This window comes from Magnolia sinica, chromosome 2 (genome assembly GCF_029962835.1).
Source record: "Magnolia sinica isolate HGM2019 chromosome 2, MsV1, whole genome shotgun sequence".
NCBI lineage: Eukaryota > Viridiplantae > Streptophyta > Magnoliopsida > Magnoliales > Magnoliaceae > Magnolia > Magnolia sinica.
In genome coordinates, this window is record NC_080574.1 from 60,382,905 (window position 1) to 60,398,359 (window position 15,455).

The window sequence follows — 15,455 nt, forward strand, 5'->3', positions numbered from 1 at the left end:
AAAAGTTAGAGAAGAAAGTATGTGGTGCCTATCAAATAGGCAAACAAATCAGGAGTAGTCACAAAAAGGTGAACTCCTCAGCCACTACAAGACCTCTTGAACTACTCCATATGGACTTAGTTAGACCAACCCGAACGGAGAGTAGAGGCGGTAAGAAATACTTTTTAGTTGTAGTTAATGACTACACTAGATATTCATGGATAACCTTCTTAAGGGAAAGTTCAGATGCTTTTGACGAAGTCAAAAATTTATTTACACGCATCTAGACTGAAAAAGAACTATCCATGATCAGAATAAGAAGTGACCATGGCACTGAATTTAAAAATAACAATTTTGAGAAGTTCTGTAATGACCATGAAATATTACATGAATTTTCTGCTCCTAAAACCCCTCAGCAAAATGATGTTGCCGAGAGAAAAAACAAAGTTCTACAAGAAATGGGGAGTGTTATAGTTAAAAATAAAAAATTATCTAAAAATCTATGGGCTGAAGCTGTTAATACCGCTTATTATATTATTAATCGAGTTTATATAAGAGCAGGTAAAAATAAAACAACTTATGAACTTTGGTTTAATAAAAAACATTTTTTGAAATATTTTCGTACTTTCGGAAGCAAATGCTTCATTTTACGAGATCGGGAACATTTGGAAAAATTTAAAGCAAAAAGTGATGAGGGTATATTTTTGGGGTATGCTCTAAATAGTAGAGCATATCGGGGCTTGAATAAAAGGACTGGGGTAATACAAGAATCTATAAATGTTGTTATCGATGATTAAACTATCACACCCAATCATGATCAATGTGATGAAATTACTATTTTCAATCAATTTGAACCATCATCAAAATCAGATTCATCTGAGAATAAATTAGTCAAGGATTATCCGACTAATCAAATACTCAGTAACTCTCACACTGGTGTTTAAACCAAAAGACAATTGGAAAACATATGTAATCATGTGTGCTTCACTTCCTAGATAGAACTGACTAATGTAAATGAAGCCCTTGCTGAAGAAAATCAAATTTTGGCTATGCAAGATGAATTAAATCAGTTTGTTGGAAACGATGTTTGGTATTTAGTTCCTAGACCTTCTGACAAACATGTGATGGGAACTAAATGGATCGTAAAAAATAAATATGATGAATTAGGTAACATTATAAGAAGTAAAGCATGATTGGTTGTACAAGGGTACACTCAGATTGAAGGAATTGACTATGATGAGACCTTTTCTTCAGTTGCTTGACTTGAATCCATCATGTTATTTATTTCCATTGCATGCTATAAAAATTTTAAAATATATCAAATTGATGTCAAAAGTGCCTTCATGAACGATGACTTAAATGAGGAAGTTTATGTTGAACAACCTAAAGGTTTTAAAGATACTAAACTTCCTAATAATGTATACCATCTTAAAAAGGCTCTGTATGGCTTAAAACAAGCTCTCATAGTATGGTATGAAAAACTAAATTTCTTCTTAGTCAAAACTTTAAAATGGAAAGTATTGATAAAACCCTGTTTATCAAAAAATATAATGAAGATATATTGATTGTTCAAATATACATAGATGATATTATTTATGGATCAACAAATACTAACATTTCCTCTAAGTTTGCAGATTTAATGAAATCAGAATTTAAAATGAGTATGACTGGTGAACTAAATTATTTCCTTAGTCTCTAAGTGAAACAACTTAAAGATGGGATATTTATATCTCAAACCAAATATGCGATTAATATTATAAAGAAATTTGGCTCTGAGAATGATAAAAACTTTGAAACACCCATGGCTACAACACTCGAACTGTTTAAAGATGATTCAAGTAAAAGTGTTGACCCGCATCTTTACCATACCATGATTGGTAGTCTATTATATTTAACTACCAGTAGACCTAATTTTTCGTTCAGCGTAGACATGTGGTATATATCAATCTAACCTTAAAGAATCTCATTTGCCTGCAGTTAAAATAATAATAAGATATGTTGCTAGCACGATTAATTTAGGCTTATGGTATCCTCATGATACATCATTACAGATTGATACATTATTACAGATTGCTGGATATATTGATGCTGATTAGGTAGGTAATGTTAATGATAGAAAATCCATAAGTGGTGGATGCTTTTACATTGGAAATTGCCTTATATCTTGGATGAGTAAGAAATAAAACTCAATATCATTATCCAATGCAAAAGCAGAGTATATTATGGTAGGAAATGCTTGCACGCAATTGATGTGAATGAGATACCATGAATTTATACTGCGACAATACCAGTGCCATAAACATATCCAAAAATTCTATTCAACATTCTTGAACAAAACACATTGACATTCGATATCATTATATTTGAGAATTAGTTGAAAGCAAGACCGTCATGCTTGAATACGTCAATACTGAAAAATAGCTTGCAAGCATTCTGACAAAACAATTACAGTGTTATATTTTTCAATTTGAAAAATGATATTGGATTATGTTATTTTACTGATTAACCATCCTTTAATTGTAATTTATTTATTTATTGCCTTTTATTTTGTATTTTTCATTAAAAAAATATAAAAGAAAATAATAAATAAAATTTTTGGCATTTTTTCGGCCAGCCCATAGTTGACTGACCATTTGGGTAGCCGAGCACCATACTCGGGCTAACTGAATCGGGTGCGATTTGAGCAAAAAGGGAGAAAACCCCCAAATGCATCATTTCCACTTCATTTTCCTCGGCTCGCTTATGCTTCCTTCGGCCAACCCATCATCTTAGCCTCCTTGTAAGTGGTTTATTTCTTATTTCCTTCTAGATTTAAATTCTTAGTTGTGATTTATTTGAGAATCTTACATTTTTCTTGAATCTAGATCTTTCATTTTGGTGGGTTTGCTCAAAAATTTAATCTAGTCAAACCCATTAATTTCTTTGTTATTCATTGCTATTCTTTAGTCATTTTTCTTCCATGGAACATTGGACTAAATATACCATTCATCGTCTATAGTCCGATTCCTCATCCCCCTCAGCTAGTCGGGTTGTGCACACCATATGCACACCAAAGGATGATCCGGAGAATGTACAGGATTTTTACACTCAGAGTATAATTATTGTTACGCCCCAAACTCAAAAACCAGGCTCACAAAATTTCTGATCACGGAATCCGGCGCCGATAGCCTCTGTAGCACCCCATTCTCAGCTCCCGACACCCATATGCCAGATTCTGATCCTGGGATTATATAAGGAGGATTTTCAACATAAATTTTTTGTAATACGAAACATAACCATAAACATAACCATAAACATAATAACATCACCACATATCCACTATAATCAAACATTTGAGTATAATGTGGAAGGGGAAATACAAGATAAGTATAAAAACTCCAGAAGCTCTGCCACACGCTCCTGCCTTAGCTTGACTGCATCCTAACGTCACCTGCACACATCTATCATGCATAAGCTTATAGAAAGCTTTGAGGGTGGTATAAGTGTGTTCGTAAGGCAGCAATGCAAGAATGTAATATCAGAGTAATACGAAAACATACTGGCAAGTCCATAAATACCATCAGCCTTATTCGGGCTATGTGATGCAAAAACATAATAGGCTAATAACATATCTAGGTCATGTAATGCTGAATCATAATAACTTAAATGTCATATACCGAGGGTGTAATGCAACATGCAATGCAAGGGAATGACGAAGTTGGAGTGTGTGTCAGGATGATAGTACGTGGTATCGCAAGCTGTGGGGTTCATCATAAGGAACTTCTATCCAAACCAGTCCCATACATAAATTTGGATAGCCAGACTTAATGTGGTAAACTCCTGAGCTCAGGTTGGTCGTGCGCCCCAACCGAAATCCTGGCTATCGCGAAGATACACATAATGATTTAGTTGCGCACCACCAGCTCGAGTGGATAGTGGATGAATGAATGAATGAGTCAAATGCTGAGTATGCAACTGTTGTATAGTAGCTTGCCAGCACAGTAGCCTGCCAACCACTGGTAGCTCGCCCAAGCCCTTATGCCCCGCCCACATAAGTGTCCGCCCACGCGTGCAATAGTGACAGGGTGACATAATTTCGGTACCGCATGTCACACCCCATACCTAGAAATCGGATTCATAGGAATCTCGATCACCGAATCCGGTGCCGATAGCCTCTGTAGTACCCCATTCTCAGCTCCCAATGCCCATATGCTAGGTTCCGATCCTGGGATCGTATAAGGAGGATTTTTAACATCAATTTGTCTCATAAGAAGCATAACCACAAGTTTACCCAAATCACAAAAGCAACATCATCATCACATATCCACTAATATAAACATTTGAATACAATGCTGAAAGAGAAATACATATGTCAAAATCAAAGCTCCAGAAGTCAGCTACATGCTCCAAGCTCTACGCTGCTGCAACTTAACATCACCTGCAAGCATCTATTGTGCATAAGTTTGTAGAAAGCTTAGAGGATGGTGTAAGTGTGTGCACAAGGTAAGTGCCAAGTATTTAACATAATGCCATAATCATACAATATAGAAAATACTGGTAAGATCATGAATCATACAATATCAAAGTAAAGTGAAAATACTGATAAGTCCATGAGTTAAACAATATCAGAGTACGCAACGCAGATTAACTATGTAAATGAGGAGTCATAAAGAGCCAAATATCAGATGCCGAGGATGCAATGTAAGATACAATTCCTAATGAGTTCACGAATACCGTTAGCCGTATCTAGACCATATAAATGCAGAAACACAGTAACCCAAAATGTTATATGCCGCAGATGTAATGCAATATGCGGTGCGAATGGAATGACCATGCTGAAGTGTGAAGTCAGGATGATAGTATGTAGTATCACAGGCTATGGGGTCCATCACAAGGGACTTCCATCCAAACTAGTCCTATACCTAAATTTTGATAGTTAGACTCAATGTGGTAAACTCCTGATCTCAGGTTAGTCGCACGCCCCAACCGAAATCCTAGCCATTGTGAAGGTACACGTAACAAATAGTTGCGCACCACCAGCCCGAGTAGATAATGAATGAATGAGTATGCAACTCCTGATCAATAAGTCCACATATCAGTACAATTCATCTTTGAGATTACACTGGAGTCTAGTACACTCTACATGCAAATCGCCGTCCACTGACACGCGACCATGCAAGTGGAAGAGACCTCACTATCCACCTGACTAGTAGTCAGTTCATATCTACCCGGCATGTCGATTGCGGACCCATTCATGAGCTGGTCAAACTTAGCCTAGCTATGCCCCCTACGCTTGGGCGGGTAAGGCCACACCCCCTCTCAACCGACCATGACACAGTGGGAGACGTGGCCTCTTGGTATTCGGCACTCGGGCGCTCATGTATCCACTCAGTCTCGATGTTGGGGCGTTTTCTAGCTTTGGAGGTTTAGGGACTTTTACCCACGGATATCTAAAGTGCCCAAATGCTCAAACTAAATATTTTTGGTATCACATCTGGCCATCGACGACATGCTTGTGGAGGTCACAGCCCTGATATCGCTAAGGCATACAGTAATCACAATCACACAATGTAAGATGTATGAGTCATGTAACCCAATCATGCATTAATCCTGTGCATACCGTGCGCTCATGTGGGATAACTCCACCAATCAGGGAGTCTCATAAACCATCTGTCTATGACATATGCAAGGGTTAATCACATCTCATAATAAACATGCAGATGATGCGTATGGGCATGTATCATGATGCTATGCTGTCACATACTCATAATCGGTATCAATAATCGGCATCAACAATCGGCCTCGACAATGTGGACATTTAACCAACATTGCCCCCAAGGAATGGCCCACATAGAGCAAATCATATAATGGGCCCACGGCCTCACACAAAGGCCTAATATACAACACAATGGGCCTTATTCAAGGGCCACATTTACACAACAGGTGGGCCCTGCTCATGGGTCTCAAATACATGACATGTGGGCCCTACATATGGGTCTCGAATACATCAAATGGATCATGCATCATGGGCTTAATACATATCACAATGGGCCTTGCTCATAGGCCATGAATACATCATAATGGGCCTTGCCCATGGGCCATGAATACATCACAATGGGCCTCAACTACGAGTCACATATACATCATATAGGTCTCGACAATCGGCCTTGGCAATCGAAATCGGCCTTGACAATCGAAATCGGCCTCAACAATCGAAATCAACACTTGGAATTGGCCTCGACAATTAGAATCGACCTATACAATCAACCTCGACAAATCGGAATTGGCCTCAATACTCAGCCTCGACAATCAGAATCGGCCTATACAATCGACCTCGATACTTGGACTCGACAATCAAAATCGGCCTATACAATCAGCCTCGACAAATCAGAATCGGCCTCGATACTTAGCCTCGACAATCAGAATCGGCCTATACAATTGGCCTTGACAAATCGAAATTAACCTATACAATCGGCCTCGACAAATCGAAATCGGCCTCGATACTCGGCCTCGATAATCGAAATCAGTCTCGACAAATTGAAATCGGCCTATACAATCGGCCTCGACAAATCAGAATCGGCCTCAACAATTGAAATGGAATTGGCCTCAACAATCGGTCTCGACAATCGGAGTCGGTATCAACAATCGGAATCAGCCTCGACAATCAGAATCGGCCTCGACAATCAGCCTTGATAATCATAATTGATAATCGACACCAATAATCATTATATAAATAAGGCGGGGTCCATAGGTGAACAACCGATCAACCATAATATAAAGATCGGCCCTCAGCCATGGTTATATCAAATCTGATAGCGCGAAACCATCCATCTATTTGGGTTAACTCACTAAGAGAATGATGAGAATGAGCCTAATAAGGCCCACGAGAAGGTCACAATGAGGACATCTAACCATCATTGCCCATCAATGTGGACATCTAACTAACATTGCTCCCAAGGAGTGGCCTACATAAGGTATCCATACACAACGTTATGGCCACACATACATCACATTGGGCCTCACTCGTGGGCCTTGAATGTATCATAACGGGACTCACCCATGGGCCTTGGATATATCACAATGGCCTCGTCCCATGGGCCTCATCAAATGGGCCGTAAATGCATCACCATGGGCCTCATATGTCGGCCTGATATATATAACAAGTGGGCCGTACTGCTTGGGCCTCACATGCATCAAATGGGCCACGCTACACTGGCCTAACAATACAAACAGGTGGGCCCCGTACATGGGCCAAAATACATCATTATGGGCTGCACCAATGGGCCTCAAGTGGGCTTGGACCACATCAAAATCATTTCAACAGTTGTAGGTGTAACATGTGTACCATGTACACAATTATTCCATGGGGCACATGGCCCACTAATGATGATTAGCACAGTCCAAACATTGCCTAAGTAAATACGCACCATCCAAACATTGGATAGCATGTCCAAACATTGGACAACACGTCCAAACATTGTCCAGCACCGTCCAACATAATCTGGATGGTGTGGATGAAATAATACATCATGGTGGTGTCTACATGGTGGCCCACCAGAGATTTGAACATGCCTCAGTTAGGCTCAAGCCTTAAAACGAGCTTGCCAATGGATGGACGACTAGGATGTAAGGTGGGTCCCACATTGCTGGGCAATGTTAATACAGCAGCTATATAACTGTTGTACACGTACACCAACAATCTGTGTCCCAAAAAGATGGGTCCCACATGGGGCCCACACGTGTAGTATACCACTGATATGTATATATATTATATACTTAATATAATATTATATCATATTATAATATTATAATATAATATAAGATTATAATATATATACATAACATATATATATAATATTATTATGTATATAGCAGGTGTGAGGTACTCTAGTGGACCCAGCCTCCCGCCGTCTAGAGGTTGGATGGTGAGGATGCAACACAACCATGGCGGGGCCACACGTGTGTCCCCCCATAATGTTTATTCTCCATCCAATCTGTTAATAAGGTCACAAAGACCTAGGTTAAGATGAAAAAAAAATCATTTAGATCTAAAACTCTTCTGACTCAAAAAGAGTTTCAAAGGTAAACGTTCAATCCACTGCTGCTAGTGGTGTGGTCCACTTGAGCACCATGAACAACAGAATTTTGGGGTATTCCCATGCCTAAAGGGGACCCATCAATTGCATGGTGTGGATGCTCCACATGCGTCATGGTGGGGCCTGAGGTGGGGCACACTCTCCCTGCTCATTTTACCAGTGCTAGGACGCTGCTCGCTGCAGCGTCAGCTAGATTTTTTTTAAAGAATATAATAGGTGGGCCCCACATCATGACGATCCGGTCTACCTGATGGGTTCTATGGCCCGGGATGCATCTAAAGAGTCCAATATTTAGCATGTTTTTGACATATAGAAACATTACAGTGGGTCCTAACAGATTTATCATTAATAAAATGATCTCTTTGATGGTGTGGCCCACTAGAGGTTGGGATTTGATTCATATTTTGGCTCAACGCCTAAAATGAGCTGGGAAAAAGGGTGGATGGTTTGGATCGGACACATACATTAAGGTAGGGTCCATGTGAGGGTGACCGCCAGCTTTTGAATTAAAGTTGATGTTTGTTTTCCCTTTACAGTCTAGCAGTAGAGGCTGTTGAACTTCCTAAGGTAGGACGGTTGGATGTAATACATTCATCCAGGTGGGTTCACGTACAGGTGGCTCATCAGCCACATACGTTGAGGTGGCCCCAAGCACATGTGGCCCCCTGATGGACGGTTTGGATAAAACATACCTCATGTGGGTCCTATGGGATTAACGGAAGGTGTGGATGAAATCCACACACAGGTGGGTCCCATGACATGTATGGTGTGGATCAAGCATCAAAGTGGGCCACAAAAGGGGAAGAGAGAGAGAGAGAGAGAGAGAGAGAGCGAGAGAGTGAGAGAGACGTGAGTAGCGGAGGGACCCCACCACTATAGGTCCCTCGAGAACAATGCATACATCAAGATGGGTCCCACCATATGTGGGCCCTCAAATCATAAAAATCACACAAATCAAACCTCAGAAGAACACCCACCGTTGGATCTTAGACTCCTCATCTTAGCTCCAATGGGACATGATTCAACGGTTGAGATTGATTAAGGAAGGTGGGATTGGGTGGTAGGAAGTGGGCCACACTAGCTTCTCTCCATGGGAGGCTCTCTTGCTTGGACGGTTTCTTGCTTGGAGAATGAGAGAGAGAATGTGAGAGAGAGAGAGAGAGGTGATGGGAGAGAGGGATGGTGGAGTGATATGAGAGGTAAGGTGCTTGTTGACTTTTGGGGAGGGTAGTTGTACTTGGGGATGGGATGGAGTGATAGGTTGTACTTTAATCGATTGATGGATTGATGTGACATTTCATAGAGATTCTCTCGAAATTTGTAAAGTGCGGTGTTCTCCCAGAACTGAACGCGGGCCCACATCTCCTGGCCTGGGTATCGCATTGGCGTGCGAGACACGACATTTGATTTGCGGCAACGACGCGGTCGCACTGGTACAAGTCTTGGGTCAAGCTGACTCTGATATGAAGGACTTGACTTAGGGTCGCGCACAAACATCGATAACGGATTGCAGGTCGCTGAAATTCTACCGGGAGGACCACAGAGGCATATGGAATAGTATGGGCTAGGATACGAGTCTCATACCGTACATCCCTGGGATCATCACCGGGGTCTAGTACAATGCCGTCAGCCATACCAAGGCTATGTAGTGCAAGGCCTACGTGGCCAATGTCATATGCAAAATGCAATCACAAGTCATATCAGTCCTCATTTGAATCCTCATATCAGTATAGTTCCTCTTTGGACAATCACCGGGGTCTAGTACACTCCAAATGGCACTGCCCCTCCCCAGGCGCACAGTCCAAGTGAGCATAAGAGACCTCACTATCCGCCTGGCCAATAGTCTGTCAATATCTATCCGGCACATCGATAGTGGACCCATTTATAAGCTGGTCAGACTCAGCCTAGCATTGCCCCCTACCCTTGGGCTGGTAAGGCCACACCCCCTTACAATCGACCACGACAGAGTGGGAGACTTGGCCTCCTGGTATTCGGCCTTCATGCGCTCATACATCCACTCGGTCTAGACATTAGAGAATCTTCCGGTACTGTCAGGTTTAGGGACTTTCACCTAGGGACATCTATCATGCCCCATGTAAAGAGAAGATTCTCGGTGTCCAATCCTGCCATCCACGCTATATCTGTGGAGGCTACAACCTTAATATCGCTAGGACGTATAGTAATCATAATCACACAATGCAAGATGCATGAGTCACGTGGTCCATTCATGCATCAATCCTGCGCATACCGTGCGCTCATGTGGGACAACTCCACCTATCAGGGAGTCCCATAAACAACTTGCCCAATGGCATATGCAATTGTCAACTACATCTCATATCAAACATGCAGATGATGCGTATGAGCATGTAACATGATACTATGCATGATTATCGAACATAACAATGATCAATCTCACACATTCACAATGGGCCTCACACATCGCAATGGGCCTCATCCAGTCACAATGGGCCTCATACATTTACAATAGGCCTCATACCATCACAATGGGCCTTATACAATCACAATGGGCCTTATACCGTCACAACACAATGGTCCTCACACATTGCAATGGGCCTCATATCATTACAACACAATGATCCTCACACATTGCAATTGGCCTCGTATCATCACAATGGGCCTCATATGATCACGATGGACCTCATATAATCACAATGGGCCTCATATAATCACAATGGACCTACATGGTCACGATGGGCCTCATATCATCGCAATGGGCCTCATATAATCACAATGGGCCTCACATGGTCACGATGGGCCTCATACAATCACAATGACTCTTTTATAGTCACAATGGCCCTCATGTAATCACAATGGGCCTCATATGGTCATAATAGGCCTCATATCATCACAATGTGCCTCTCATGGTTAGATGGGCCTCATACAATCACAATGGGCCTCACATGGTCATAATGGGCCTCATATAATCACAATGGACCTCACATGGTCACAATGGGCCTCTCATGATTACAATGGGCCTCATACAATCATGGTGGGTCTCATATAATCACAATGAGCCTCATACCATCATAATAGGCATGAATTATGATGTTATGCTAGCACATACTCAGTGAGTCTTAATAGATAAAGTATACTAACATGGCTACAAATAATCGGCCTATATACATGGCGGGTTCATAGAAGGATAACGGATCTAATCCATAACATCAACAATGGATATGCCTAATCTGATACCATATATTCTTCTATTTATGGCAAGGGGGGTTGATGATGCACTCTCCTCATATCTAGCATGGACCTAGATGGCCTACTCATATCAAGAGTGGGCCTAAGAACAAGGAATGGGCTTCCTCACCCGTTCCATCACATAGCAAATTGGGCTTCCTATGGTACCCAATAAGCACAAGGTGGGCTCTATGACTTGGACAAGTCTACAAGGCATGGAGGAAGCATAATCAATAGTGGAGGCCCAACGGTTTGGGTTAACCCACTAAGGCTAGATAGGTAACACTATGGGGACCCAAATCGATGAGAATGTGCCTAACAATGGACCCTAGGGAGGATTACAATATGGACATTTAACCATCATTACTCTCGAGGTGATGGTCCTAACAATGGGCCTTAGGGAAGCTTACAATGTGGACATTTAACAACCATTGCTCCCAAGGTGATCATCCTAACAACGGGCCCTAGGGAAGCTTATAATGTGGACATTTAACCACCATTGCTCCCAAGGTGTGGCCCATTTATAACCTATCCTATAATGGGGTCCATGGTCCTTATACTAACTAGGAGATAGATGAGCATCATAAACATTATCGTACTCATCATGGTAAACTCACATATCACAATTGGGCCTCATATATACAATGTAATGGGCCATACTTCATACTGGGCCTCACACAAGAGCCTCATAGGCATCACAATTGGCCTTGCCACATGAGCCTCACATACATCACAATGGCCTCATCACACGGGCTTCACATACATCACCTTGGGCCTCACATACATCACCATAGGCTTCATATAGGAGCCTCACATAAATTCTATGTAAAACAAACTATTGGCATAGGGTTGGTTCTGGGTCATTTTAGAGTTAGATTCATGATCACGCGGGGCCTACATATGGTGAAAGAAACTAACCACCTGGTAACTCTATGTATGGGCTTTACAAGTTATAAGGTTGGCCTCATTTGTCACGCCCCGAAATCCGGCACCTGGGTATATTCGACCCCGATTCCGTACCCGCAGGCATGACATATGTTTTGTATGTATCCACACGTATATTGACAAAATGATCTCACTCATAAAATATAACAATCCAAAATTTTTATAATCGAACATTTATTTAAAGAAGAATAACATGTCCATGTTTTGACTATTCAAGATTACCATCAAACACATGTCATCATAATGTTGTCTTACTAAATGTTCATTACACTAATTTAGAAAATGGTAAAAAATAAAAATAAATAAAAGAAAATCTCTTTAAGCTCCTCCATGTGATCCCGATCCTGAAATTTTAAAATTCCAACAGGGTAAGCTGTGAAGCCTAGTAAGTAATCTCAACACAGGTTTCAAAATAACCTTATATAACATGAATAAAAGTATTAAAAGATACAATACCTATTTAGGTAAAACAACAAATGGGGAGATTTAATAAACACAAAATTTCAATGTAAATTCAAAGAAATATGAATGCATGAAATCAACATATGCTATACTCCATGATAAAAGGTGTGGTTTATTCTTTTAACACCAGGGCCAGTTTACACCGGTTGGCCAACACCCACGCCAATACAACACCTAGCCTGGCAATGGGAACCTCGTGCATGATATGCTCACCCATCCAAAGGGCACTTAGTGAGGGACCCATTTGTACGTTAGCTGGTCAGACTACTACCCTACCGAACTTGGCAGTGGGAACCTTTTGCAATCCTAACATGCTCACCCACTCAAAGGGTACGGTAGAGGTTCCAAAAGGTACCAATTTGGTTTCTGGGACTTTCAACCCAAGGGTCTTGATCGCCCCACCTATTTACGCTTTAGGGATTTTCAACCCAGAGGACTTAATCGCCCCACCTATTTTCTAGTGTTTCATAACTATTTTAATGATGCATGATTTTAATATTGCATTAATCAAGTATTTCAAAAATCTTCAATGGTTGCTATTCTTCGATCAATCCATAATACTTTGTGTATATAATTTATCAAACTAAAAATACAATTTTCAATCAATGTAAATTGTCCTTACATGAATAAAGTTCTACAAAAAAAATAGACATGTAATGTAATATATTAGATCTTGATTAAAGTTCTACGTAAAGAAAAGAAATAATAATAATAAACATGCAACGTGCTTTATTACATCTAAGAATTTAGAAATTTATATATAAACTCAAGATTTTTGCAATAATTCTAGCAACAAAGTTAAAATGTAAAAATAAAATTTTAATGTAAGATTAACAATAAGACAATATAAAACTCGAATTAAGGCATATTAAAATAATGACAACCGATGTAATAAAAAGGTTAAAAATTAAAGATCATTTTTAGGAAGCATGGTAAGTAGTTACATTAAAAAAAAAAACTAAGATGGCAAAGATTAATTATTAGTACAAAAGAACAAACAAATATATGTATATATATAATATATATATAAGTTTTTCTTTTATATATAATTATCAAGTGAGAGATACTCACTTTTTTATAAAAAGAAAAAGTATATATATATATTTTTTTCCTTTTTCTCTTTCCTCCTTTTCTTTCTTCATTTTTCTCTTTCTCTCTCTCTCTCTCTCTCTCTCTCTCTCTCTCTCTCCTGCTTGGTAGTGAGATGTCACTTACGTCTCCCCTCTTCTCTTTTATATTATAAGGTGGGTCCTACTTTATGTTAATGCATGGGAGGTTTCACACGTGATTTTTCATCTTTACGTTTTTTTTTTTTTCTTTGCTGGACGAAACGCAAGTGAGTTATGAATTTCATATATATTGAAAATTATCCAAAGTTTGGTATGAACCGCATATTTGATATGAAATATGACCCCTCACGCTAAAACTAAACCGGTAAGGTTTTATGATTTTCGAAGTTGTATAATGTGTACCGTTGGTTCGATGATCGATTGAATAGATAAGACGATCTATGATAATAACAAAAATGAATGATGAGCGGTTGGATGATTTTGTAAATGAGAAGTGTATGGTCCACTAGGTTCCTTGACAGGAGACAAAGTTTGTGTACAGATGGTTTCATGGATGGCTTAAAGTATAAGAGTTTGTTGTGTGATGTACAGGGTGAAATAATATATATAAGTGTACACAGATTCTTTTAAAATATAAAATCGGAACTAACTTTCTAAGCCTAGATCACCATTGATTTGTGGGTCTAATTGTCTCGTAAGAGATATTTTCTCAAAATCGACCGATAAGAGCGTTGGGCATAACAAGATCTTCATGATGAACCATTAATGTTAGTTTTTAGATGGACCGCTTGAGAGTTATGATCCATATTTGCAATGGATGGTGACATAATGGATCTAAGTGTAGAAATTAAGGGATTTTGGTTTAAATTAGGTGAATAGGTCTTGGTATAAGTTCGGATATAAATGGGCATGTGCAAATATGGTTTTAAGAATAGTCTATGTGCATGGGCATCTACACTCTTAGATGTTTTGGATCGATGATGGACCTTGCATTTTGAAGATTTAACTTAAATGAACGAATTCCCAGTTAAGGGTTTTTAAGTGACACGTAATGATGAATTCAATTTTGTAGTTGGGTCATTGAACATCGGTGATCTCTACCATCAGATTTTGATAAGTACCCACTGGATGGACATTTTTGGAAAACAAAATAGATGATTGGAATTCTCATATAGCCATTTACAAAATGTCCGGACAGTTTTTTTTTTTTGACAGGGCCTCTAATGGTTAGTTTTTGAGAAAGGTCTGTACATGTGGGTATTTATTCTGGGATTACTTGGCGCCCAAATTGATCGAGTTGTAGTTAGAATTTTAATTCATTGGTATGGTTTCTATAGAAAAATATAAGAATCATAATAGTCATGTCGAACTATTTGTTCAGGTCCCAAAAATGGGTGGATCTGATCACATGATGTTTTGTTTGGTATGATAGAGATGTCCAAAAATCCTATAGATGGAATGTAATATATATCTAGTGAATTCAAGGTAAATGTACGGAGGGTTTTACGATTGGACAAAATATTTAAAAGATATATGTCGTTTTTAACATATACCATTTAAATCATAATTATGGTATTGGTCCTGTGATATGTATGATCACGTTTAATGAAATCTAACCTGATAAGAATCTTAGTTATGAAAATTATATCATAATCTGAAAGTTAGGAATTTGGTTAAGTGGACTTATGCAATTGTGGCCCTTGATTTATATAAAAAAAAT